The following is a 26,407-nucleotide window of genomic DNA, read 5'->3' on the forward strand; positions in this document are numbered from 1 at the left end:
AAGTCTTTGGCCCGATGTAATAAAGGTAAATAAATGAAATTACCCTTGCATTGAAAATGGTTAGACAGAATGGATTTTCTTTGATACTTAAAAAAGCTCAGATACGTCGCGTCTATTTGATAAAATTGGGCCCGTATATCAATAACATTATAAGTACTTCATTGAATTACCTGAACTTTTGGATGAAGAGGAAAAAGTTTAAAAACCTTAGTACTCAAACCTCAAATAAAATTATCTATATAGTGTGAGTCAGTTTTTTGTAGACAAACTTTAACAGGAGATAGAATACATGTTTTTAAAAAGAAAAGTACCTATAAACATATGTCGTAGAAGGCTTCGTTTCCGAGACACGGGGTGTTGAATATAATTTTTTTTTCTCGAATTTTCATTATACTTTATAAACGAATGCTTAGATTTTTTTCATGTTTGGGAGATAATGTCTATTAATTAAGTGGCATAAAACAAGCGATAAGAATGTTCAAAAACTTGCACAGTGGCGGAGTGGAGGGAGTGCTCAACCTCTTTCTTAAACAGAACTTCTACGCCAATGACTATTAAAAAAAAAACTATTTTCATTATCTACATATAGTTTAACAAAAATAATGTCCCTTCTTCCGTTTCGAAATTCCTGTGCGTTTAAGAGTTATTTTGATTTTTAGAGTTTGATGTGGTACTAAATTAAATAATTTATTTATTATCAATTATCGCCTAAATATTTAATTCTATCAACGAAACCTACCTAATTATGGTTTGTTAAGGATTCTAAAGGCCGAAATGTCTTATTATTTTTCTCTTTCCAATGTAGTCAAAATAAATATTTGTTATATCAAGCCATACTCAAATACAAGACTTTTATAAGTTGAAATCTGTTACAATACATACATACAATACATTATTGTGCAGTTGTCAAAAGGATGTTACTTAAATATTGTTCTATATTCAAAAAAATTCTCCATAAACGTTAACATCAATGTCCATTCAATGTTTTTTTTTTTTTGTAATTTAGTTGCAGTACATTAGTATTTACGCAGCACATAATAAATAAGGATTGTGAAAATTAGTGTACCTACTAAACATATTTCAACTTATAAAAGTCTTGTATTTGAGTATGGCTTGATATAACAAATATTTATTTTGACTACATTGGAAAGAGATAAAGAATATGAGATTTCGGCTTTTAGAATCCTTAAAAAACCATATTTAGGTAGGTTTCGTTGATAGAATTAAATATTTAAGAGATAATTGATAATAAATAAATTATTTAATTTAGTACCACATCAAACTCTAAAAATCAAAATAACTCTTAAACGCACAGGAATTTCGAAACGGAAGAAGGGACATTATTTTTGTTAAACTGTATGTAGATAATGAAAATAACAGTTTTTTAAAAAAATATTCATTGGTGTAGATGTTCTGTTTAAGAAAGGGATTGAGCACTCCCTCCACTCCGCCACTGTGCAAGTTTTTGAACATTCTTATCGCTTGTTTTATGCCACTTAATTAATAGACATTATCTCCCAAACATGAAAAAAATCTAAGAATTCGTTTATAAGTTATAATGAAAATTCGAGAAAAAAAAATTATATTCAACACCCTGTATCTCGGAAATGAAGACTTCTACGACATATGTTTATAGGAACTTTTCTTTTTAAAAACATGTGTTCTATCTCCTGTTAAAGTTTGTCTACAAAAAACTGACTCACCCTGTATATGTAGGTTTAATGTTGCCTTTGACATTATCTGAATGAATTTATTTATTTTTCACTTCGTTTTACCGTGCTGTTTCGACATGATCTTGTTTTTCAAGGAACTAATTCCTTTTATAGAAATTTAGTTTACATTTCATTGCCATATGTTTAATTTTTTTGTAGATGTGATTCTGAATCTTAATTTATTTCAATATTATTCACATTTCTGATAAAATAGTAAAAATATGAACCAATCAATACTACATCCATAAGAACTACATAAAAAGATGTGATTTTTATATTACCAAACTCTTTCGGGTCGTTATCTTCTTCTCTTTAAATAGTACGTGGAAGATACTCTCTTGCTTTCTTTTGTTGTCTGAATTATATCAAAAAATACAAAGAAAGCTGTGATCGATAATTTTATCCTCTACTAATAATAAGGAGAAAACTCAAACCCCCTCACCTCGTAAAAGAAGTGAATATCAAGTTCAATAAAGTGTAAGATATATCGAGGCAAACAAACACGGATCTTATCCAAACTGTCTGGCCTGTTGAAAACTAAAACTTCTCCTGCAGAAATGTTCCAATATTTACAGAGACTAATCCAACTTATCTGCTCTGCTGTTTTCATCTTGAGTAAAACTCAAACAAAGAGCTTCACTATTATACGCTAAGTTAATGAAGCTGATTTTAAAAATTGAAATTGGGAATTTGCTACTTAAATATTTTATTTTACTTTATACAATGACGGTGGAACGGAACAAATAATATTAATCTTCGTCAGCATCTCATACGAGGTCGTAACCCTACAGCGATGGGACCAAATAAAGGAACAGGTTAACAATCGGGATATGTACTGGAACCATTTGTCCAGAATCAAATTGCGAAGTCTTATCGAACAACGAAATACTATCATAAGGCAGTAATCAATTATGTATGGTGGTAAGTCTCTTAACAGAACATCACAATTTGAGAGAACACCTAAACAGAATTGGCCTCTATAATGAGAAAACTAGATTCTAGATTTTAGAATATGGCAACATGTACATAGTATTATGATATGTATGTTTTAAATACGAAATAGTAATACGATATCACACAAATTAGTTATGCATATGAGTGTAATTAGGTACTAGTTATTGAGAATTAAAAAGAAAGGCTCTATATTTTTTTTGAGACAGTGATTTGAGAGGCAACGGTAGGGCGTTGTAAATTTTTGGCATATTGTAACTAAACGATCTGCCAAATGTTGCAGTTTTATGTGAAGGAGGGGTTAAATTACCTCTAAATCTGGTGTTTAAATTATGAACGTCAGTTCGGAATCTGATTTTATTGTACAAATATTGGCGGGATTTATTTAAAATGATAGTCATAAAGGGAGTAGCACTGTGATGTAGACGAGTGTTTTTCATATCCAACCATTTTGTATTCATTAGCTTGTGTCTTACTCGATTTCTCTTCCTAATACCATATATAAATCTAAGGCAGTAATTTTGAATTTTCTGAATTCGTTGAGATGTCGCCTGAGCTAAACATGGACCATAAACAGTATCACCGTATTTAAACACAGATAAAACCAAAGACTGGCAAAGTAACATTTTTAGTTTTTCACTTAAGATATGTCTGGATTTGTATAATAATTTTAAAGTAATAATGGATTTTTTTACGCAGTTTGATATATGTTTATTGAATCTAAGATCGCTATCAATAGTAAAACCCAAAACTTTAACTTCATTTTTAACTTCTAACTGAACATTATCAACAGTTATATTAACCTCGGGTAAGAGTTGGACATATTTCACCCGACTAGCAAAAAGCATAGTAACACATTTTGTGGGGTTTAAACGCAAAGAGTGCTCCAGTGAAATTCGACGAAGTGTTTCGAGTTCACTATTAATTATAATACAGCTGTTTTGAATATCATTAGGATGAAACGAATAGAATAGTTGAGTATCATCTGCATACATTTGAATTTTACAGTGCTTTAGAAAATTAGGGAACGAGGATGTATACAATGAGAACAACGTAGGTCCCAATACGGATCCTTGAGGCACTCCACAATTAGTATTAATATAATTCGAAATATCGTTTTCAAGTACTACCCTTTGTTGTCTACCTACTAAATAGTTAGAAATAAATTGTACTGCAGATATATCAAAACCAGCAAACATTAAAATATTTTCCAAAATATCATGTGTCAAATGCTTTCAAATAGTCGAGTAAAACTAAAATCGAACATAATCTAGAATCTGTAGCCCTAAAAATAAGGTCTATGACATTTAATAAAGCAGTAGAACAGCAGTATGTTATTAATAGTTAAATGATTCATAATTTGATCTTTTACAATGTAAGTACTTTAAAATTTTAGATAAAACAGGAAGAATAGAAATAGGTCTTAAATCTTTTAGTTCTCTAGGTGTGTTTTTTTTTTGGAAGAGGAATAACATTCGACATTTTACAAGCATGAGGATAAACTGAAAATTCCAAGCAATAATTTATTATGTGACAAATGTATTTTAAAAGAAAAGGGCAGCACAAAACAATGAAATCTATATGTATTCCGTCAGAACCCATTGCTTTAGATTTAATCTTAAGTAAATACTTAAATACTTCACATTCAGTAGTAACTCTGAATTTAAGTTTTGAGGATATGTCTGATTTAACAGTCATAATAGTGAAGATCATTTGTATTATTGTTAGTTGTTGTATTATTGTTATGTAGAGCAAACTTAATTTCAGGGTGAGGGTTCCAATTTTTTTTTATTTATTTATCTTTTTTATTATTTATTTGCTTATGTTGAGTTGAAATTATTTAAAGATATTTTAAACTTTGAGAATTATAGATATACATATTATACTTTTGATTTGTAGTTGTAGTTTTATAATTGACAATTGTTGCACTAACTCTAAATAAATGATAACATGAAATTTCCCCCCTTAAATCTACCGTTACAGTGCTAAGATATGTTTTTTATACTGCAAACATGTCAGTGTTTCAGAAATGAAATTTTGTTTTTTGTCATATGCATATGGACGATTTTTTTTACGAATTAAATTATTATTCGATTCGAATCTAAATTTAATTGGCCAAAATGTATACAACTTACAACGCGTTGGTTGTATTTCCTTTCTGGAGTTTCGATGATTTCCTTAGGTGGTCCTGTTCGTGGAATCCCGGTTGAAATCCGGAAACTCGTTCTGGACGTACTCTGCCGGGATAATTCCGGTCGAAGATGCACTACTCTTTTTTTAATTAATTTTCACTTTATTCACTTTTTATTTAATTTGTAACCAGTTCAAATTTGGTGTTGCACTTGTATTTCCTGATTGTGGTTATCGATAAACTTTCAGACTTATGGCATTTCAGTAAAATGTGATTCGAACTTTTGACATTTATAGCTGTTAGTTACATTAGTTAGTTACATAGTTAGGTACATTTCTCCGCATGGATGACTGGATAGGTAACTTTTGCACAAACTTATTGATTCACATTGATTTGCAATTGTTATTTTAGGAGCAAATTGACGATGTTGCTTCTTCAGGAACTTATGAGAGACTAGCTACGATGACTTTGGTTTTATTGAAGTAAAAACAAAAGAACGGTTGCCATGGAACTGTCATAACAAACTTTTGAGAATTTTTATTTTGAAAATATTGACTTTCTGCATGATTTTATCGGCATGATCTTTGCATATTCAGATTCCTTGAATTTTTTTACGTTTTTTTGATACCAGTAGCATCTTTCTAGGTTAACTTTTCAACTTTGACTAAATTTTACTAAATTTTGAAAATTGAAGTTAAATTCAGCTTAATTTTATGTCTGTCTGTCAATTAACTGTCTTTACTACTATCCCTTTTTGACTTTTCAAACAGTTTTTATCTGTTTTTTGAAACTAAACGACTGAATATTTCTAGATTCATCGATTCACCGATAACTTTTAAGGTTCACACAGAAATTTGAACATGGGTTGGAGTCTAAATATAGTTTACGAATTTATGAAGGTCTTCTACACTCTGCACATACTATTTAAGCGATACATGTAACCTTTCACAAAGGCTCAGGCTTAATTCTACACATAAATACTGATCATATGTATACTGTACTTTACTTATACATCAACTTTATTGCATGTTACTTCTTTATGTGTAAAACACCATTACCTTCCGTCGATAACTTGTCAAAATTTTGATGTTTTTTCAAATGTGTTCGTGCGTGTACATTTACATGATATCTGACATTACAAAATCATTCTTTAGTCTTCTTTTTAACATTTTTGTGATACATGAGTGCATTTTAATAGTTATTGAATGTGCAAATTTAATTTTAGTCACAATTTTGACAGTTGAGACGTTTTATAGAACAAATATAAGATTTATACCATTACAAACTTAATTTATATACAAAAATATCCTTCATTTTACTTAATTCTGTAATTCACTCCCTTTTTGTGTCAAATTATGCTATACTATAGTTAAATATTTATTTATTTCAAAATTTTTATGTTTTAGTCCAATTTTTGGTACTTACTTAAAACGTACCAAAAATTGTCCAGCAAACAAATCATAACAATAGGTATTTTGTGCTAGCGTGAAACATGAGACCACAGAATACAAGTTCTTTATAGGGTACCAAAATTTATGTCAATCTATTGCAAGACTTTGCAAACTAACCAAGGGATCAGTGTACTGGAAAACAAAAGATGTAGTACAAAATTGCTAGATATCTCGAATCGCCCAATGCACAGGAGCATAGGGGTCACAGTTTTAAACCGTCTTGCAGATGCAGACGTTTCAAAGTTAAAGAGGTATGATGGCTGGAAGCCATCGATGGAGGCAGAAGATCTAATTCAAAACAAAATTGCGATATTAAATTAAATTTTGTGCAAAGAGGGCAGTCTTAAATAATACCATTGCCTTTACTGACATACTAAGTCGAGGAATAAAATATTGACGTCCTACTACATAGTCTTTTAACTGAAATCGTGCAAAGCTTTTATTGCACGGACTCTTATAAAAGCCAACTATTTAGTAGTGTGAGTTACGTAAAAAACTGTTGCTTTTGAAACCAAGGAATATAAACCTCTTTAAAGAAAGAAAAATAGTCTGTCATCAGGAATTAACATATTTTTTACTCAGGTAAATGCAGAAAATATAATCAGCAGTGGTAGCCTCGATTTACTTTCTACACTCAGTAGTATGTATATATGTATAAATTTAGCCGTTAGTGGGTGTATATTGGACAATTATTTGGCCATTAAAAATAAATTAACTAAAAGGCCACCAGTTTAATGTGTTTTTACCAAAATAAATTGAACCAATTACGGAAACGTCGGGTGACTCGACTATTAAATAGCAGTTTGTATTATGCAAGTTCTTGTTTAGAATTAATGCGAAGTGTCGTGAAATGTGTATTTTAGGTTAAAATAAAAATATATGTACATTGACTTCATGTTAGTAGTTAGAAGTTTGCCTCATGGCATAAAAGATGGGAAATATTCAAATTAAAATATCGGCTTCGAATTAGCTTCAAAAATTTAGAAATATCTCATTTTATTAAAGAACCTACAGCACACTCGACATATTACTTTAGATAGTAAATATTAGGTTACGTTAATAAATAAGGTAGGCCGACAAAAATAATCGTGTGTTTTTGAGACGTGACCTATCTTTATTAAAATTTTCCGCTGAATCCGAAAATGGTAAAAAAAATAATTTCTCACTTATGGATTCTCCCCCACACACCCTCAATTCCCCTCAAAAATACAAAAAATCCAAACTGGCCATCCAACCTATCTATCTTTAGTAAAATTCGCTGAATCCGAAAATGGCAAAAAATTGCTTAGACGTGAGGGATCCCCCCCCCACCATCCGTATCCACATCTTTCAAAACTAAAAATAAATACAGATCAGACTTGACAACCGTTATAACTTTTATAAAATCTGTCGGTAAAACCAAAACTAAAAAAGAAAAAATAAAGGAGTTTTTCAAAATAACTCAAAAGTGATAAAAGATAGAAAAAAAATTCTTAAAAAACTTGTAGAGCATAAAATTCTACATAAAAATGGTTTATTGACTTTTTCTTGTACTATTAAAATTAACAGAGTTAGGGTGGCTAGAAGTTAAGGGATGATTTTAGAAATTTAGAAAAATCATGAGCAGAAAAATGAATTAAATTTATTTTTTTCAATGTACTCTAAAAAATATAAACTTTCTTTTCAGAGGAGTATCTAGACATATTATTTAATTTTTAATAAAAAAGTTATAAAAATTTCAATTTATTAATGGTAAATTTTTATGATTTAACACTAAAACAATTTTTTTTCGATTGATTACACAGCCACACAAAAAAAGAAAAGTTGTTTGTAATTTTCATGCGACATATGTTATCTGTAGTATTTTTGTCTCCTGATCACGAATCCGGTGTTAGAATTGAGCTCTCACATCACAGGAATTTCCTAACCTCAAAAAACTGGTAAAAATAGCAAAAATTCATGAACAAGTGAAAAATACAATTTTTTTTTCTATATTCAAATGTTCATTTATATAGTTAAGACCCCGCCGAACGTGAATTAGCGGTCAGAGTTGATAGTTCTTTTTCTAACTTCAAAAAAACAGGTTAATCAGATATCAGTCAGATATCACGAATTTTAAAAAAATAACGAATTCGCGCCAAATTTGATATACGTGGGTTTTAGGGGTCGCTGATCACGGATCCGAGGTCAATTTTGCAAAATTCAAGATGGTGGATCCAAGATGGCCGACTAAATTTTAAAAAAATAATAGATTCGCCTCAAATTTGGTATACGGAGGTTTTCGGGGTCGCTGATCACCAATTCGAGGTCAATTTTGCAAAATTCAAGATGGCGGCCGACCAAATTTTCAAAAATAACACATTCGCGCCAAATTTGGTATACGGGGATTTTCGAGGTCACTGATCACGAATCCGAGGTCAGATTTACAAAACTCAACTCCTGAATAGATCTTTTACAGAAAAAAGAAGAAGATATAGCAGAAAAATAGTAGGTTAACACATGATGGGGTACTCAGGTTATAAAGTAAAATATTACAAAATGAATTTCGCTATTCCGACCTCGAATACGTAATCAGCGACCCCGAAAACCCCTGTATACCTTTGCTGCTATTCTGTTATTATTTGAATCTTTGATCGGCCATTTTGGATCCGCCATCTTGAAATTTGCAAAATTGACCTCGGATCCATATCCAGCGACCCCGAAAACTCCCATATACCAAATTTGCTGCGATTCTGTTGTTTTTTGAAAATTTGGTCCGCCATCTTGGATCCGCCATCTTGAATTTTGCAAAATTGACCTCGGATCCCTGATCAGCGACCCAGAAAACTCCCGTATACCAAATTTGGCGCGAATCTGTTATTATTTGAAAATTCGTGATATCTGACCTTAATTGTCCCGTTTTTTAAATTAGAAAAAGAACCATTAATTCTGACCGCGGATTCACGTTGGACGGGGTGTTAACTATATAAATGAACATTTGAATATAGAAAAAAAATTTTTTTTTGTATTTTTCCTAGCGCTTTTTCATGAATTTTTGCTATTTTTTACTCAATCTCTAATCAATTCTAACATCCGATTCGTGATCAGAAGGCAAAAATACTACAGATAACATATGTCCCATGAAAAGTACAGACAACTTTTCTTTTTTTGTGTGGCTGTGTTATTTAAAATAATGAAAAGTTTCTTTCGAAATTTTGTTTTATGACAAAGATAAAAAATCACGTTCGCTTTGTGAAATTGTTATAACTTATAATCTGGATTAAGGAAATACCTCACGATCGCAAACTATTTATTTGCCATTTTCGGATTCAGCGAATTTCACTAAACATAGGTAGGTTGGATAGCCTTTGGATTTTTTTAATTTTCGGGTGGAATTGAGGGTGTGTGAAGGAGAATGCATACGTCATATTTTTTTATCATTTTCGGATTCAGCAGAAAATTTTACTAAAGGTAGGTAAGTCGGATGGCCAGTTTGGATATTTTGAATTTTTGGGAGGAATTGAGGGTGTGGGGGAGAATCCATACCTCGGAAAATTTTCTTGTTATCATATTCGGATTCAGCGGAAAATTTTACTAAACGGCTAGTTTAGATTTTTTTAATTTTAATATTTGAGGGGAATTGAGGGTGTTTGGGGAGAATCCACACGTCAGAATTTTTTTTATCATTTTCGGATACACCGGAAATTTTACTAAAGATAGGTAGGGTCACGTATCAAATACATATGATTTTTTTTGTCGGCCGGTGTAATTAATTAAGATATGATTCAACGAGTTTTATGAATTTAAATTTGCGCTCGGAATGCAATGTTTCGTTCTTTTTGTAAACAGATTCCGTTTTGCAAGCTTCCTTCTATAATCCTATCTAGCGTGAACGTAAGCGGGGCGGAAGCTCCTGAATACGGTGTTGTCATACACCTTCACCCGTTCTGCGAATTAATAAGCAATTTATTTTTCAGCCTGTTTGCGCGAATCGTGCTTAATACCTACACAAAACCGATTTTAAATTGGTCGCTTCGCCGACAAAACCGGGAGAATATCGTTTTCTTGCACACGACCACAATTTCTTAAACCGTGTCGTAATATTTGTAATACTCGTTTAAAGCAGAGATTTTGTTACCCGTGATTTATGCGGCACGTACGCTACATTTGTGGTGATATGTCGTCACTGATGACGAGCGTTATCCGTATACAGTATATTGCTGAGAATTTAGAAAATCTATGGGACATGGATGTAGAAGACACTTCAAGTCAATGTTGATATTAAGGACAAGTCATAGTCATGGACATATTTTGTCCATGTTAACAGGACACTATTCCGTTCACGATAATAACAAAGTGAATCTGACCTAAAAACTTATTTTAAATTCATCCCAATAATAAATAAACTAGGCAATAGCCTTACTTGCCTATAATTGTCACATTTTTATTAAAATCAAACTAAGCTGTAGTAGTTAAAATATTTTAAAATAGTTTATATCAATTAGCTAAAAGCATGTCGAAATAGCAAACAGAACTTTGTTCGCTTCACTGTCAAGACCATTCCTAGTAACGCCACTACTTTTCAAAACAGCACATGGTGTAAACCTCAAAATTGAATATTAGTCCAGGAAAATTAGCATTTCACCTCGGAATTGGATAAAGAAGGTTCGATTTTGATGAGACAAAGTGCGTTCTCTTCGTAATTGCATGTAGGTCAAAGTCTACAACGTCTCATGCGGCGCTAATTTGTTTATTTATTAATAATCAATTATTATTAACAAATTAACGTATTTCGGATGGGTTGGAAGAGGCCAATTTTGATGAGGTAGAGCCCATTCTTCTTCTGATTAGTTGTACCTTAACTTTGGGAGACTCCCACCGATCTTCATTTCTTTACTGATTTTTATTCGATCATTAAGAGCAAATTAGGCAATCGGACTGGGAGAGGGGGATTTTCACGCGGTAATCGACGCTCTTCTCGTACTTGGATTACAAAGTGATCCAGAACCACTAAGGGACACTAAGGGCAGACTGATTTTCATTTGTTCATTGATCGTCAATGAATTAGTATATACAAATTCGGGCTGTTATCTGTGAGCTGGACGATAAAAGTCTGATTTTTATGGAATAAGTCACTTTGATCATCATCCGGGATATTCCAAAACCGTTAAGGTCCGAATGATCTTCATTTGTTTCTTTTTACTAATTAATAATTATAAAAAAATTACACGTGCAATCTGTAACTAAGACTAAGAATGGATAATTTTTAATCAAAGAGAAGTGGATAACATTTATTCATAATGATTCATGTTCTATATGGTCTTCAGCTTTTTGAGAATTCACTTCCTGCATTAGGGTCTTGAACTTTCTATATAAAACCACGTTCATTCCGTCCAAATCGGCTAGTCCTACTCCCGACCGCAGATATCACGTCTAATTTGTTTATAACAATAAAATAAAAACCGATAAACAAATAAAGATCGGTGGGGGTCCTTTACAGTTAAAGTACAACTAATAAGAAGAAGAATGAGCTTTACCGCATCAAGATTGGCCGTTTCCACCCCAGGTAATATCCGAAATACGATTATTTGTTAATAATAATTGATTATTTATAAATAAACAAATTAGCGCCGCATGAGACGTTGTAGACTTTGATGTACATGCAATTACGAAGAGAACGCACTTTGTCCCATCAAAATCGAACCTTCTTTATGAAATTCCGAGGTTCGGCCCTATTTTCGTCTAATTTTCCTGGACTATACCAGGAAGTATCTGTAACAGCTTTCGGTCAGAACACATTTGGCGGTTGTCGAACAGGCCGGCTTAGAAAATAAACAATTGATGCTGTATATCATAACTACTCTAAAGCGCCGTGAGATCGATGGCATACTGAAACAAGGCAATAGAACAAACAAGAGTTGCAGCAGCTTCATCGATTTGACAAGCAGTGGGTCGTCTTAAATTTGTTACTGTTCGGATCATTTCGTCCTTTCAGTGAAAACAACCGTTTACAACTCGGACAAGTTTATCCGAGTGAAGTTCACAAAATTTCTACTAAGCTTTTATTCAAAATATAATGATCAAAGGCGTTGTCTTAATTCCCTTGGAGATTGATATAATCGGCTTATTATACATCAATTATATTATGCGTTGTATTAATGAATTCGTTCTTTATTTTTGTCATTATTGTGACATTGGGATAATTTCATGTAAGTTCGACGAACTGTGTTGTTAACCAGTTTGTACTATTAAACACCTTAGGGTCATTAATATAAGGCATTTTTTTGCACGTTTTACACATTAACTATTTTTCCCAGTCTCATATATTGTGGTAATGTTTCTAGTTGGGTATCTGGCAAAATGTGGAGCAAGATGTTTGAAACATGCTGTTGATCATGGCGAACTCTGTCATTTCTAATAGAAGTGGTATTTTCAGGAACACTATAAAGTATGATATTCTTTTTGCGGAAATTTCTTTCTTTGGCAGAAGTATGTTACCATGAAGACGATCTAGTAATGTCATTTGATAGAGTTTAAGCAACGATTTAAAAATATTTAGGATTTGTTATAGCTATTTATTAAAATAAAAGAGATACGGGGACGCGAATACCAAACTGAATCACCCAGTATAGTTCCTCCCTTCTGTGCGCCCCTGCTATTCCAAATACCATTCCTACTTTTGTATTTAAATGAACTTCATCAGAAAAATTATTTAAAAAATTGTACATGGGGGTTACTCTTAAGTATCAATAGCTTTAGGCAAAATTATTGTAGCTTTGAGTGTTCTGTAGACTTTAGGGTTCCATTTCTTGAAACAAAATAGGTTAGCATAACGTGATATTTTCAAAAATTTTCTTGTTACCTACACCATCCTGAAAATAAGATTTTCTCATATCTCTCTTCGGATTTCTCGAGAATTATGGCTGAACATCCTACTTGCCAAACGTTTTCCAAGCATTAATCGTCACTTTCTTGATTCATAACTTACAACAGGATTAAGGTGTGGTAAAAATACATAGATCTAATAGTACATGGATGGAGTCAAAGCCGACTTTTTGTGCATTGTTGCTGTTCCAACATGAACAGCAAAAGCGACAGCCATTTGCCCTAAATCACGTGACCTAGAATGCAAATCGCGCTACATTGATTTGAAAAGGAACTCTATTTCTTATTAGGAAATCGACAATTTTTTGGTAGTAACAACAATAAAGTATTGAAAATATGAAATGAAAATATATCATTTTAATGGTATTAGATTTAATCGGCAGTGGTCATTATCAGGCTCATTATTTCTTTTTATGTATAAGGGTGTTAATGAACTTATGTCCAAAATTTAAAGGAGTGAAAAAGGAGAAAAAACTGAGTTAACTGATGTCATAAACTTGTATCGGAAGTTTAAGGTCATAGAGAAAAAAGCTAATTAAAAATGTATTTAAAACTGTTTTGGAACTGCTGAAATAATGTATTTTATCGTGGCGAGTACTTAAAAAAAAATTCTGTAACACTTTTTGTAAGTTTGTAGGTTTGTAATACATTGTTATAGTGATTGCTGTGCTGTTTTTCGAGAGTACATTTAATAGCCGTATTTCCACGTTGTCTTTTAAATGGTGCATTTATTTAGCAATCGCGAATATTATGATATGCTCATAATTTATTGCGAAGCAAACGAAAATGCCCACAGAGCTTGTCAAATGTACCATGCAAGAGTTTTTTGGACACCGGTGAGGTACAACCGCGTCGAGGTCGCGACGGTGGTTCAGGGCGACCACTAAGAATCTTAAATGTCGAGAAGATGATTTTAGATCTCGTCGAAGAAGACTTGACCAGAAATATCGTGCAGCAAGTAAATATTTCGCATCCTGTTGTGTGGCGGACATTACGAGAAGCTCAGTTGCACTCATTTCATATTCAACGTGTTCAAGCTCTTACTCCTACGGATTTTCTACTACGTCAAGGTTTTTGCGAATGGATGCTTCATGAACATGCAAGAAATCCTCAATTTACAGCGCAAATACTTGAAGCATGTTTCAGTCAAAATGATGTACGTAACTTCCACAACGTTCACCACTGGACTATCGAATATCCACAAGAAATACGTCACGGTGCCTTTCAGCAACTGTTTTCAGTGAACATGTGGGCCGGTATCGTTAATGACACTTTAATAGGACCTTTTGGATTGCCTAGAGCCTAGACGCTTAGACGGTGCTTCATATCTAGATTTTTTGGAAAATGTTCGGCAAAATATGTGGTTACTGATGACGGAGCCCCCGCTCACATTTTTCGGAGAGTGCCCGACTTTCTAAACATTACTTTTCCCGATCGCTAGATAGGCCGTGGCAGCTTAGTAAGATGACCATCTTCTATGAAAATCAGCAGTTCTCGAAAGGTGGCTCCTTGCAATGCTGATTTTAAAATTACATTTTACTCAATACAAATCCGTGTATTTACCTCATTTTGACATAACGGACATGTGGCAAAAATATTTGACATAAGTTCATTAACACCCTGTATAAACAAACGAAATCTTCTTAACCTTTAGCTAACAATCTAAATCTTAAATACATCTGGAATGCAAAGCTTCTCTTTGTGTTCTCAAATTTGGTGTGATTAACGAGAAGTGACACATAAAAGGAATTATTTTTCCTGCGACAACGAGCCTTATACACATATCAAACAAAACATTTTGAAATAAGCCCTATAAGAGGAAACCCTTTTCCGAGTCACGTATCCCTAAACGTACCTACACGTCGCTTAATATATCAAAAAGCTCATTAATTCTAGACGTCCTTCCCTAAAGGACCTTTCAGAGTTTACTTCCTGTACTTTTTATATCCAGAATCCAAACAACATCGTTAGTTCGGGTAAGATGTTTAATCGATTTTGGGCCTACGCCAGCTGTATAAATATCATATCTAAAACTATGGTAAAATCGAGTAGGTATATTTATTACAACACGAGATCAGTATTTTGTCATTGGAAAGCAAATTATGTGTCCCTATTGATATAGAGCTTTCATAAATGTTTACAAGTCACGTGACGACCAACATCGCACGGTTATCGTCAACAACATTAATGATTCGTTTACAATGAACAATGACAAACCATTACATCTACGCTCGAGATAAAGCGATCGCTGATTGGTTGAATAGAATCCTGTGAAAAATTAGACCAATCGCAATCACCAGCCTATGAAATAGAATGTTGCGTTTTAATGTAATCTTGACTGTCTTAATTTTACAGAAATTTTATTGCCAACATGAATGAAATAAAATTACTGTTCCAAACAAAACTGGTCACATGGTTTGTAATAATTTGAAGGTTCTGTATTTAAAGGATGATCAATAGGTTCATACTTTTTTTTAACAATAATAATAATAGGGAAGTATTGCCTAATAGAGCATTCAATTACAGAACAATAATAAAAACATGGAATACAATTTAAAATTAAAATTGAAAATACCTCACAATGTGCACTTAGGTGTGATATTAAAATGAAATAATGATGATTATCAACTAAAATAATAGTAAAGAAAAGCAAAGACAACTAAAAAAAAATACATAATTATATCTTTAATTTTAGTAATATAACTTCTAGGGGACACAGAAAACAGATTATATTGAATTATAAGATTATAGGTGTGCCTCATAGAATAAACAGGAGACTTAAGTGCATTTGCATTTGTCTGACTTGTAGGCCAATAAAATAATTAATTTTGACGTGATCGAAAACGAAAATAAATTTTAGATAGCAGCAATATAGAATCGATTAAATAATTCATTAATTTATACAGACAACAGTGGTGTTATCATTAATGACTGCATATCTAATAACAGTATTAAGTCATTATACTTAAATTTGTCAAGTAAGCAGCGGAACAATATTGTGGATTAACAACAATTTTCAAGCATTTCAAATGCCTTCTACATATTTTAACGGAAGCACAAATTCAATAAATAAAACATTTGAGGCTCTAAAAAATTATTCTTTATCCCTAAACTAATTTTCGAAAAAATGGATTGATGGATTGCAAAAAAATCGTTGTAGTCTGTATATTGGCAGCTAGACTATCGTAATAAGTTCAACAAGATCTAGAAGAGCTTATTCCTATGTATTTTGACTCGCTAAATACGAATCTAACATTATTTTTGGTCCATATCCCAAGCGTTTGTTTCTAACCGCAAAAAGGAGATCCATTACTTTTGAACAAAACCGTGCGGGAGTGAGTCTCCGATTTGGCAGCCGATTTTTTTCTCCGAAAGTAAGTCAGAATAGAAGGTGATCCTGAAAATTTGAGCTAGAGACGATTAAATTTTTTAGTTGTTTTCAGAATTTTATGTCTCAGGCTCTATATAACGTACAGATTGAACAAAACGGCATTCTTCTCTACTGACCTCGTATTTTGGAAGAAAAAAGAAAATATAGTATAAATATGTTTTAAATTGTTGTTAAGTAAAGTATAGTACGTAATACGTGGTGTAATACAATTACGCACTACGCGGCGTCGTGCGAAACTTTTCCATTCGTGCGTAAAATGCTTTTTACAGCACTTATTACGTAATATAGTAGTACCTACGACCACTACTGTAAATACTTAAAAACACACCGTCTGCGATCAATGTAAGATTCCTATTACGTACGGTAAAAAAATCGCACAGCTTGGTAAAAAAATCGTACAGTTTTTCTAGCAACCGCCTAGCAACGGTCAATACAATCCTACAGTTGGTGCCACCCAAATGTGAACGGATTTTGGTTGTTATGGAAATTGCATCTGGATTTTATCGTAGTAAATCAGTCTTTTTGTAGTGGCGTAACACAGAGAGGGTATTCTGATGGATAAATTCGACCAAGGCATTGTCTTCCGCGTCACTGGAAACCTTCCCGACACCTTTGTAATTTTTGTTCTTCTTGCCAGCGTTATTTAATATAAAATATACAACTCTTACTGACATTTAAATCAGTAGCCACTTCACTCAAAGACCAATTATCTTCTAATTTAGCTATAGCCCTTGCTCTTTGCGCCTAAGTTAAATGCTCCGGCATATCTCACGTCACTTGTTTACATTTCACTATGTTTGCTCTAAGTGAATATATATTTGACAATTATTGAATTTTACGACGACTATGATTTGAAGTTTAAATTACACGGTACAATATTGCCGTTCACATTTGGTTGGCGCCGACTGTACGTAATGCTGTAGCAAATAAAAGAATTTGTTAAAAAAAATGAATTTTTAAATCTCTTATAATTTTTGCATAATTTTACTAGATAATTGAAAATTTTAAGCTTTATACCTACATATTTTTGTTTCTGTCAAAATAAAAATGGCATATTAAGTAGAAAATTTGAAGATTTAAAAATTGGCAGCTTGTAGATTACTTCTATTCCAAACTTGAAATTTTTATAGTTATTTGGGAATAAAATTTTCTGATCCTTTCAAGCTAATTGGGGTTGACAGAAAATCGTTATAGTTATCTGAAAACAGCGATTTTTTAAAAATTGATTGGCTTTGCGAGGTCACGTTTCTAAAGAATTGAGGAAATCATGAAAATTAGGGTACACACCAACAGAAAATGCATAAAAAAATATGAGGCGTTGCTCAGCCTTCTACTTCAAAAACTGTAGATCTGGCAATGTTTTAAAAATAGACAAATTTCGCTAAAATGATTCACTTAAAAGCGCCTAATGAAGCTGGATTCAAGTTTGAAAAAATATATATTTTTCCTTCTAAGAGAAGAATTCGTTTGGTTTAAGTCTCTAAGTTATATAAATCCAGAGATTTAAAATTATGAAAATGACTAAAAAAATAGATTATTTTTTAAATTAAAAAAAATCCACTGTGGCCGGATTTGGTCGTATCAAGCTCAAATTTTCAGGACCACCTTTTTTTCACCTACTTTCGGAGAAAAATATTCGGCGGCCAACTACCTAACCAACCCTCGCACGGTCTCATCGAAACGCAATGGAAGTTTTCTTTGAGGTTAGGAACGAACACTTGGGATATGGGCAAAATATAAGGTTAGATTCATATTTAGCGGGTCAGAATACATAAGAATAAGCTCTGTTCGCAATTTTTCTACCACCTCTGCGACTTTTAACCAGGATAACTTTTCATAGCGACTTTCTCGAAGTATTCCGGCCTTACCGTCCGCCAACTTGATTTTTTTTAAAGACCGCAGCTCAATAAAAACTAGACACATATAGTTACCAAATGAGTCCGAAAATAATTAGGTTGCCTCAATATTTGGACAGATGGGGTGGTCGTTTTGACAAAAAATTTCCCATATATACAGTATAATATTTTTAAACCTGACAGGCCAACTTTTTTATTTGAAGTGATAGACTAAGAATAATGCTTAACAATATTTTTTAAATGGCAACACCGTATTTTTTAACATAATTTAACAAATTCTAAATAAACAATGTTAGGTCACATTTCTTTATTGGAGCCGTTTTAGAACAATCAGCAAAAACAACGAAAATAATCTGTAGTTAGCAGGAATTAAAAGAAGCTAACATTGCAATAGTAGGCTTTGGAAATTAAACAAAAATTGTAATTTTTGAAAGGAGCCATCATTATTGTGCTGTCATTGTGGTATTTGACAGCTGTTGTATTTGAATGTGTATAAAAATAATGTTTTAATTCAGTTGTTAAGATGAATCAGTTATTTAATCCAAAAGAGTAAATTCAATTAATTTTTCTTCATGTTGGTAACTTAAATCGACGCAATGCGTGCGCTGAATTTGGTGCAAGACATAACGATAAGCCTTTTCCTAATCCGGAGTTTTTAAGAAATAACTTAGTAAAACAAAAATAATTAGTAGTGTGTGCCTGAACATCCGCAAAAGGCTCAAAATCATCTTAGCAACTGAATTAAACGTTATTTTTAAACACATTCAAATAAACAGCTGTCAAATAACACAATTACAGCATGTTAATCATGGCTCCTTTCAAACAACACAATTTTTGTTTAATTTCCAAGGCCTACTATTGCTATGTTAGCTTCTTTTAATTTCTGGCGACTACGGATTATTTTCGTTTTTTTGCTGATCTAAATTGGCTACTCCAATAAAGAAATGTGATCACGTGGCTTGTACTCATTTATTAAGGCTATGAATAATACATTTTTTTTAGATAAGTCCCCAAATCAACTGAATATCCGTGTATGTTTCTCTTATTGATTATAATTTAATAATGCAATTTAAAAAACTTGTTAAAATAAACTTCCCATTCCTTCCTTTTCAGAATTTATCAGGGCATAGGTCCGATTTAATTTTATTAATTAATTTAATTAAAAACCTTTAATGGCATATACATAAATATATGTACTTATTTTATCATAATCTACTTTTCTTTAGAGACGTCGGCGTCGGATGTTGAAGTTAGACTTTGGCTTTCATGTTAAGAGACATCCCTTTAATTTGTTTTATCAAATAATGGATTTGAGCAATTCTTTGTCAAAATATTAGGTAAAAAGCTGTATTCTGGATCAAGACAACATATTTCAGCTCTTCTCTGCCGAAAGGCGGTGGCCTAACCAGTTTTTACCATTAGAAAGTCACACAAACATTAATCAAGAGAAAAGGTTTTCTTGACCTCTATTATAAATTAAAATTTTATATTTTACTCACAGAGATCATTTTGAAGTTAATAGGGATCAAAATGTCCATGCCTCAGATTTAAAATTGGCATAATTGGCATAATATGAACAATTTTACAATAACAAAAGTTCAGTCTGTTAAATAATTATGTTTCAAAAATAAGGACAATAACCTATACACTTACTTTTCTTTTTTGAAGTGTGATCTATGGGTAGACCTTAAGACGTAGCTTAAGAATAAAATAAATCCGGACTGGTGATCGTGACAGGTCAGCGCCGTACGTCACACTCCATATAATGAGGTAAATAAAGAAAGCTGCGAATTAGTCGGTCAAATACAGAAAGTCTGGTATAAAACCCGATCAGAACTGTTTCTTTTGTTGCTTTCGAGAGCGCGCTGAAGAAACCTTATTATCAACTTCCGTAACTTCGTAATTGTAACGTCAGAAAACTTGATGTTTTCTTGTTTTTCAGCGTTTCTTAAGGATTACTTCCATTCTCCCGTTTTCGGTCTCTAAGGAATGTTACACAGTGTAGCATAATTCCCCAGCAATATAGAATACACCGCACGATTAGTTTTTTATTATCTTTTGAATTGTTATACAGTGAGTACAATGCTTTACAATGCTTACAAATAAATAATAAACTGTTGAAAGTAAAAGTGTGCTAAAAACTGGTAATTGATGCTGAATCGAGGACATTAGATATTTCAGTATATCGATTTTTTCCAATAAAAGAACTGCTAAAACTAATTTTAAGAATTTAACACTTAAAAAGATCATAGCAGACATGCAATTTTGAGGAAGATTGTTTCCAAATATGCACACTATTAAGGTATTATATTTAATAAAAAATTAGTTAAATTGCTTCAATTTATAATTTTAAAACAAATGAAAGAAACAATATTCTTTCACTTTATTATAATTTATATTTATTTATGTACCTAATTAAACAATCCAAGTTCCAATTAGAAAGTGAGTCAAATATTTTAACTACAAATTAGCTACGACTAAATAAAAAAACTTTTCTTAAATAATAAATTTAACCAGTGCTGTGACTTGACAAAAATTGTGTCGAAGTACGTTTGTAACGGGTTAAAAAAAGTATTTAATAATGCTCTATCTGAAAATAATATTTTTCTTAGAGAAACAGCCTTAACTCTATAAATAATAATATATGTATTAAGATTAAATAAATGACAATTACAACAAATTGTCAAACACTAATATTAACATAAATTAAAACATTCAAAAGTGGGACAAAATCTACCATTATAAATACACACATACATGATGAGTCATAATTAGATATTAAGAATTTAAGCACATCTTCTTTAGAATGAAACTAAGGAATTAACCGAATATAACTCCAAATTGTTTCTCGAAAAAGTTACGAGTTTAGATAATTTATTTTTGCCACTTCGTCACTTTTTCAGTTATTTCAGTGCAACTTGGTGGGAGAGGCTTATTTTTTATCTGAAATAGACGCCGTTAAGATTATTTAAAAGGGTCATTAGTTTTTTTGCCACATTTTCTTGTTGATAAGGATTTTGGAAAACACAAATATTTTTTGCTAAGAATACCTAAAACAGTCATTTATTTTTGCCATATTTTCTTGTTAGAGGAAATTTTGAGAATACACAGACGTGTTCTGAAACGTCATTTTATTCACTATAAAATACATGACTTATTGATTTTAATTTTATATTGTGGTTATCAGTAATAGACTGTTGGATATTTGAAGTCGTGATTTGGGGACCTAATTTAAACTTTTTTTGCTAAAATTTAACTAAATCAAAGATTTTTTACAATTTATACCAACTTACTTCTATTGAAAATCTAACTCGCAGGATTATATCTCAGAAGGTGTTGACCTCTGATATAAAATGTAAATATGTTTTATTTATTTTTTCAAAGTTTGTTTCAAAAAACAGATTTTGTAAAATTTGTTTGCTCATAGGGCATATACGCTCAGAGAGTAAACTGAAAGCGATACGTTTTCTCAGTGGAGCGTAGAACTATACATTATCTCATAAGATTCACTTGTAAAAGAATTTCGATTTATAGAGGAGACGTAAATATCCGATGAACGCGTAATATATAAGAAAATCATTCTATGCAACACTGCATAATATAGGGTAATTCAAAAATTGGGAATAAATGAAAAATGGAGTCAATATCGTAAAAAAAATTATGTAAAATCCTTATAGTTTCAGAGAAAAAAATTATTGTAGTACGTTGTAGTATTTAAAACCATTACATTGCTGGGCTACTGTAGTCTCTAGTGCCATTCGCGTTGTGGGATGTACGCAATTCGCTCTCTTAACGTTTTTGCGATAGTGTTTACATTAGTTTTCCAAGTGTCAAAAATGTACTTTCATTCAAATATGGGTACTCCTTAAATAAATTCTTCTCGTAAACTCGTATTTGGAGCACTTGTACCTAAATTAGAGTAAATATTACAGTGATCTCATCATTTTCATATCCAGATGCATTGTCTTTGTCTGTTCCCATCGTCCCATTAGGTTACCTTGTAACCGTGGCGCGGCGTGGTGGATGGCAGTATGGCGTATGGTGTGCTTTGGAGTTGTTGGACAAGTATCAGTTTATCTAGTTATTCTAGTGAAAATTATATTTAAACGTAGTGATTTAATTACAATAATTAAAAACAATATATTAAAATTCGATTAATATTTGGTTAAATAAACGGCTAGTTAAATTATTTTATCTACAATTACGTATTTGTAACGTACAATATAGGCTATGGCAATTTATTTATCTGATCAGTAAACCCGATCAGACCTAAATTATTGTCTCTAAAATAAATGTGTGTAGAAACCACTAGGGCAGCTTAGTAGTTAATAACACAGCCCCACAAAATAAAAAAGAGTATCGGGTCTGGTATTCAGCCCATTTATTTCCATGTAATTTTTCCGCTGAATCCGAATCTGCCTTCAGATTTGGCCCAACGGGTCTGAGTTTTCGGGAAAATTCAAAAAACCGGTCAAAATTCACAGAAAACGTAATTTACGATCGACGAAAGTTATAAAAAATCAAATTATTCTACCAGCTCACTAGACGTATAATTTTTCACTCTTTTAATTCCAATTTATTATCATAGAGTCAGACAAGCTGGTCCAATTTCATTCAAAAACAGAAAATAGATTAAAAACGCCATTTTCATGGAATAATTCGTGTTGCAGAGTTCTAGATTCATCTTTTTATCCACCCACCCATTTATGAATTCATACATCTTTCTATCATCCACTTGTACCACCTATAAAACCTACCCATCCACACATCTATCCATCTACTTTTTGTACTGAGAGATGAGATAATAGCCTAGAAGATTGAGAATGCAATAAAACTTGCAGAATACTCTACTTTCTAAACAAAAGAACATTCTTATTTTTGTTGCTATAACGTGTTCTTTTTTCTTCAAATAATCTATGCAACGAGTTACGCTTTCGTTTAGTCCCTCTATTTTTCGTTTCTCTTTTTAACAACTAACAAACATCGGCCATCATGTTTTCATCCCATCTTCCTTGAGATCGCTGTTCTATAACCTTCATATCCTGATGAAATCGTTCGTCTTGTTCTTCGCTATAATCTCCAAGATTTTGAGGAAACCAATCCAGATGTGAATGAAGGAAGTGCAACTTGTAGTTCATCAAACATCCCCGATCTTGGAAATGTTTTATCATTTTCGATACAATTTCTTCGTATTTAGGACTCTTGTTGTTTCCTAAAAAAATTTTCGTCCTGAAAATTTCCGAATACTTCTGAGGCGAAATTGAAAGAAGGTGTACTCGATGGACCTCAGATTCGGACATTGTTCAAGGATGCAACATTCATCACTACAATCAGTAGCGTTGAGAAGAGTGCTTGGACTAGTTTCAAAGCTGTAGCGACAAATTTTTTAGGAAACAAGAAGAGTCCTAAGTACGAAGAAATTGTATCAAAAATGATACAAGTCTTCCAAGATCTGGGATGTTTGATGAACTACAAGTTGCACTTCTTTCATTCACATCTGGATTGATTTCCTGAAAATCTTGGATCTTGGCGAAGAACAAGGCGAACGATTTCATCAGGATATGAGGGTTATAGAACAGCGATATCAAGGAAGATGGGATGAAAACATGATGGCCGATTTTTGTTGGATGTTAAAAAGATAAACGAAAAATAGAGGGACTAAACCTTTGCATAGATCCTTTGAAGAAAAGAGAACACGTTATAGCAACAAAAATAAGAACGATTTGTAGATAATATTTTTCTTTGTTTAGAAAGTAGAGTATTCTACAAGTTTTATTGCACTCTCAATCTTTTAAGCTGTTATCTCATCTCTCAGTACAAAAAGTAGATGGATAGATGGATGGATGGGTGGGTTTTATAGGTAGTACAGGTGGATGAATAAATATGCATATACATGCATGAACGACTGGATAGAAAGATGTATAAATTCATAAATTGGTGGGTGGATAAAAACATGAATCCAGAACTCTGCAACACGAATTATGCCATGAAAATGGCGTTTTTAATCTATTTTCTGTTTTTGAATGAAATTGGACCAGCTTGTCTGACTCTATGATAATAAATTGGAATTAAAAGAGTGAAAAATCACACGTCTAGTGAGCTGGTCGAATAATTTGATTTTTTATAACTTTCGTCGATCGTAAATTACGTTTTTTGTGAATTTGACCTGTTTTTTTAATTTTCCCGAAAACTCAGATCCGTTGGGCCAAATCTGAATCAGTATAAAATAAAAGTGCACATTATTAAAAGGCAGGTAGAGATCGAAAGATGAATGATTATGTTACTAAGAGAGCACAACCTTAATATCTCAGCCAAATATGTCGACTTGTATAGTTAAAATCAGGGCCGTTGTAAATCAACTACAGTCCCTTTATAAAAAAGTTCAAGTAACATTTACACGGAACTGAGCTACTCCGCTCGAATTCGCTACAAGTACTAATTGAGTTACTTCCCTTGTCATAAATAGCTTTGATGGAGCATTTAAAGGGTTTGTTGGTTAAATCCATTAGACCAGAATTTACGAACTCTTAACTGCAAGAAATGCTTTCGAGACCTCCATTACGTTCTGAAGGCTAAATTTGGTAGGCCGAAATATAATCTCCATTCCTGAATAATTGACCTTTCGGTGAACAAGTCGCTGAACGATAAATCCGCACAATAGGTACTCGAGAAGTTGATAAATAGGAAAAAATAGACTTCCTGCCTCTACAATTGGATTGTGTCCCGAACTTTTCATACCATGCGGGAATTTATATCACGTATTAAACTTTATTCGGATCGCCATTACTCATATCTGTTACCTTTTATCGAAATTTGAGTTCTTTCTACTTCAACAATGAATAAAATAATTTGTTTGAGATATAGTATTTAATGTCGTTAATAATAGTATATTATGCCATTTCTGGCCAAGAGAGAATCTGACACAAAACACAAATTTTCTAAATGTGGACTTTTTGTCTCTTTATTGAGACATCTTCGGGACTTTCAGTTAATTATTTAACAAACAAGTTACAAGTTTTATAAAATTATCTTCTCCTTTAATTACAGTAATATACATGACATATGTTTGCTTTGACAGTTTGTACAATATTTTGGTTTATGTAGTTACTGACCCTCCACAAGGGATGAAGACAAGATTCCCAACTAACACAAATGCTACTATTACATCGCTTAAAGTTATATAACTGTTTTTTTTTAGTAGCAACAAATGTATCTTTTTATATTTTTAATGCCTTAATAAGGTGTTAATTTGCTTCTATAGCAATTTTGGTATATAACAAAGCTGTTAGAATATTCTAATAGTAAAATTGTACAACAATTTTATAAAGGCTTTCTTAGAGTCTTATAAAAGTGGTAAATGAAATTTCTATAAAAGTTTACAGTGTAATAGCTGCTTCCTTGTTTTTTATGATCTTATATACATTTATCGGACAATTTTTAAAGCTTTAATACAGTATATTGATTGCACTATTAATGTTGTATAACATTATCATTTAAATAGACTATATGACTAAATTATAAATAATTTTAGATGTTTTCGAAGAGTATTTTACACAGATGTTGGATCTTATTCCTCCGGGGTCTGTAATTGTCATGGATAATGCCAGTTACCATTCACGGCAGACCGAGCGGACGCCTACGACTGCTTGGAGGAAAGCCGATATAATTCAATGGTTATCCGGAAAAAACATTTCTTTTGAAACAAATATGGTGAAAAAGGAACTTTTGACACTTGTCAATCTTAATAAAGATCAGAAAAAATATGTTATCGATGAAATGGCAACAAATCGCCAAATAACGGTACTACGGTTACCACCTTATCACTGTGAACTTAACCCAATCGAATTAGTCTGGGCGCAGGTAAAAGGAGATGTAGCGCGAAATAATACGACGTTTAAATTAAGTGACGTGAAAATTTTGTTAAAAAATTCCTTGGAACGAGTAACTGCAGATAACTGGCAAAGATGTATACATCATGTACAAAAAGAAGAGGAGAAAATGTGGGAACTCGATAATTTAATTGACGTTACTGTGGAACCTATCGTTATCAATCTAGGAGACGAAGATAATTC

Source organism: Anoplophora glabripennis, unplaced genomic scaffold (genome assembly GCF_000390285.2).
Source record: "Anoplophora glabripennis isolate ALB-LARVAE unplaced genomic scaffold, Agla_2.0 scaffold203, whole genome shotgun sequence".
Classification (NCBI taxonomy): Eukaryota; Metazoa; Arthropoda; class Insecta; order Coleoptera; family Cerambycidae; genus Anoplophora; species Anoplophora glabripennis.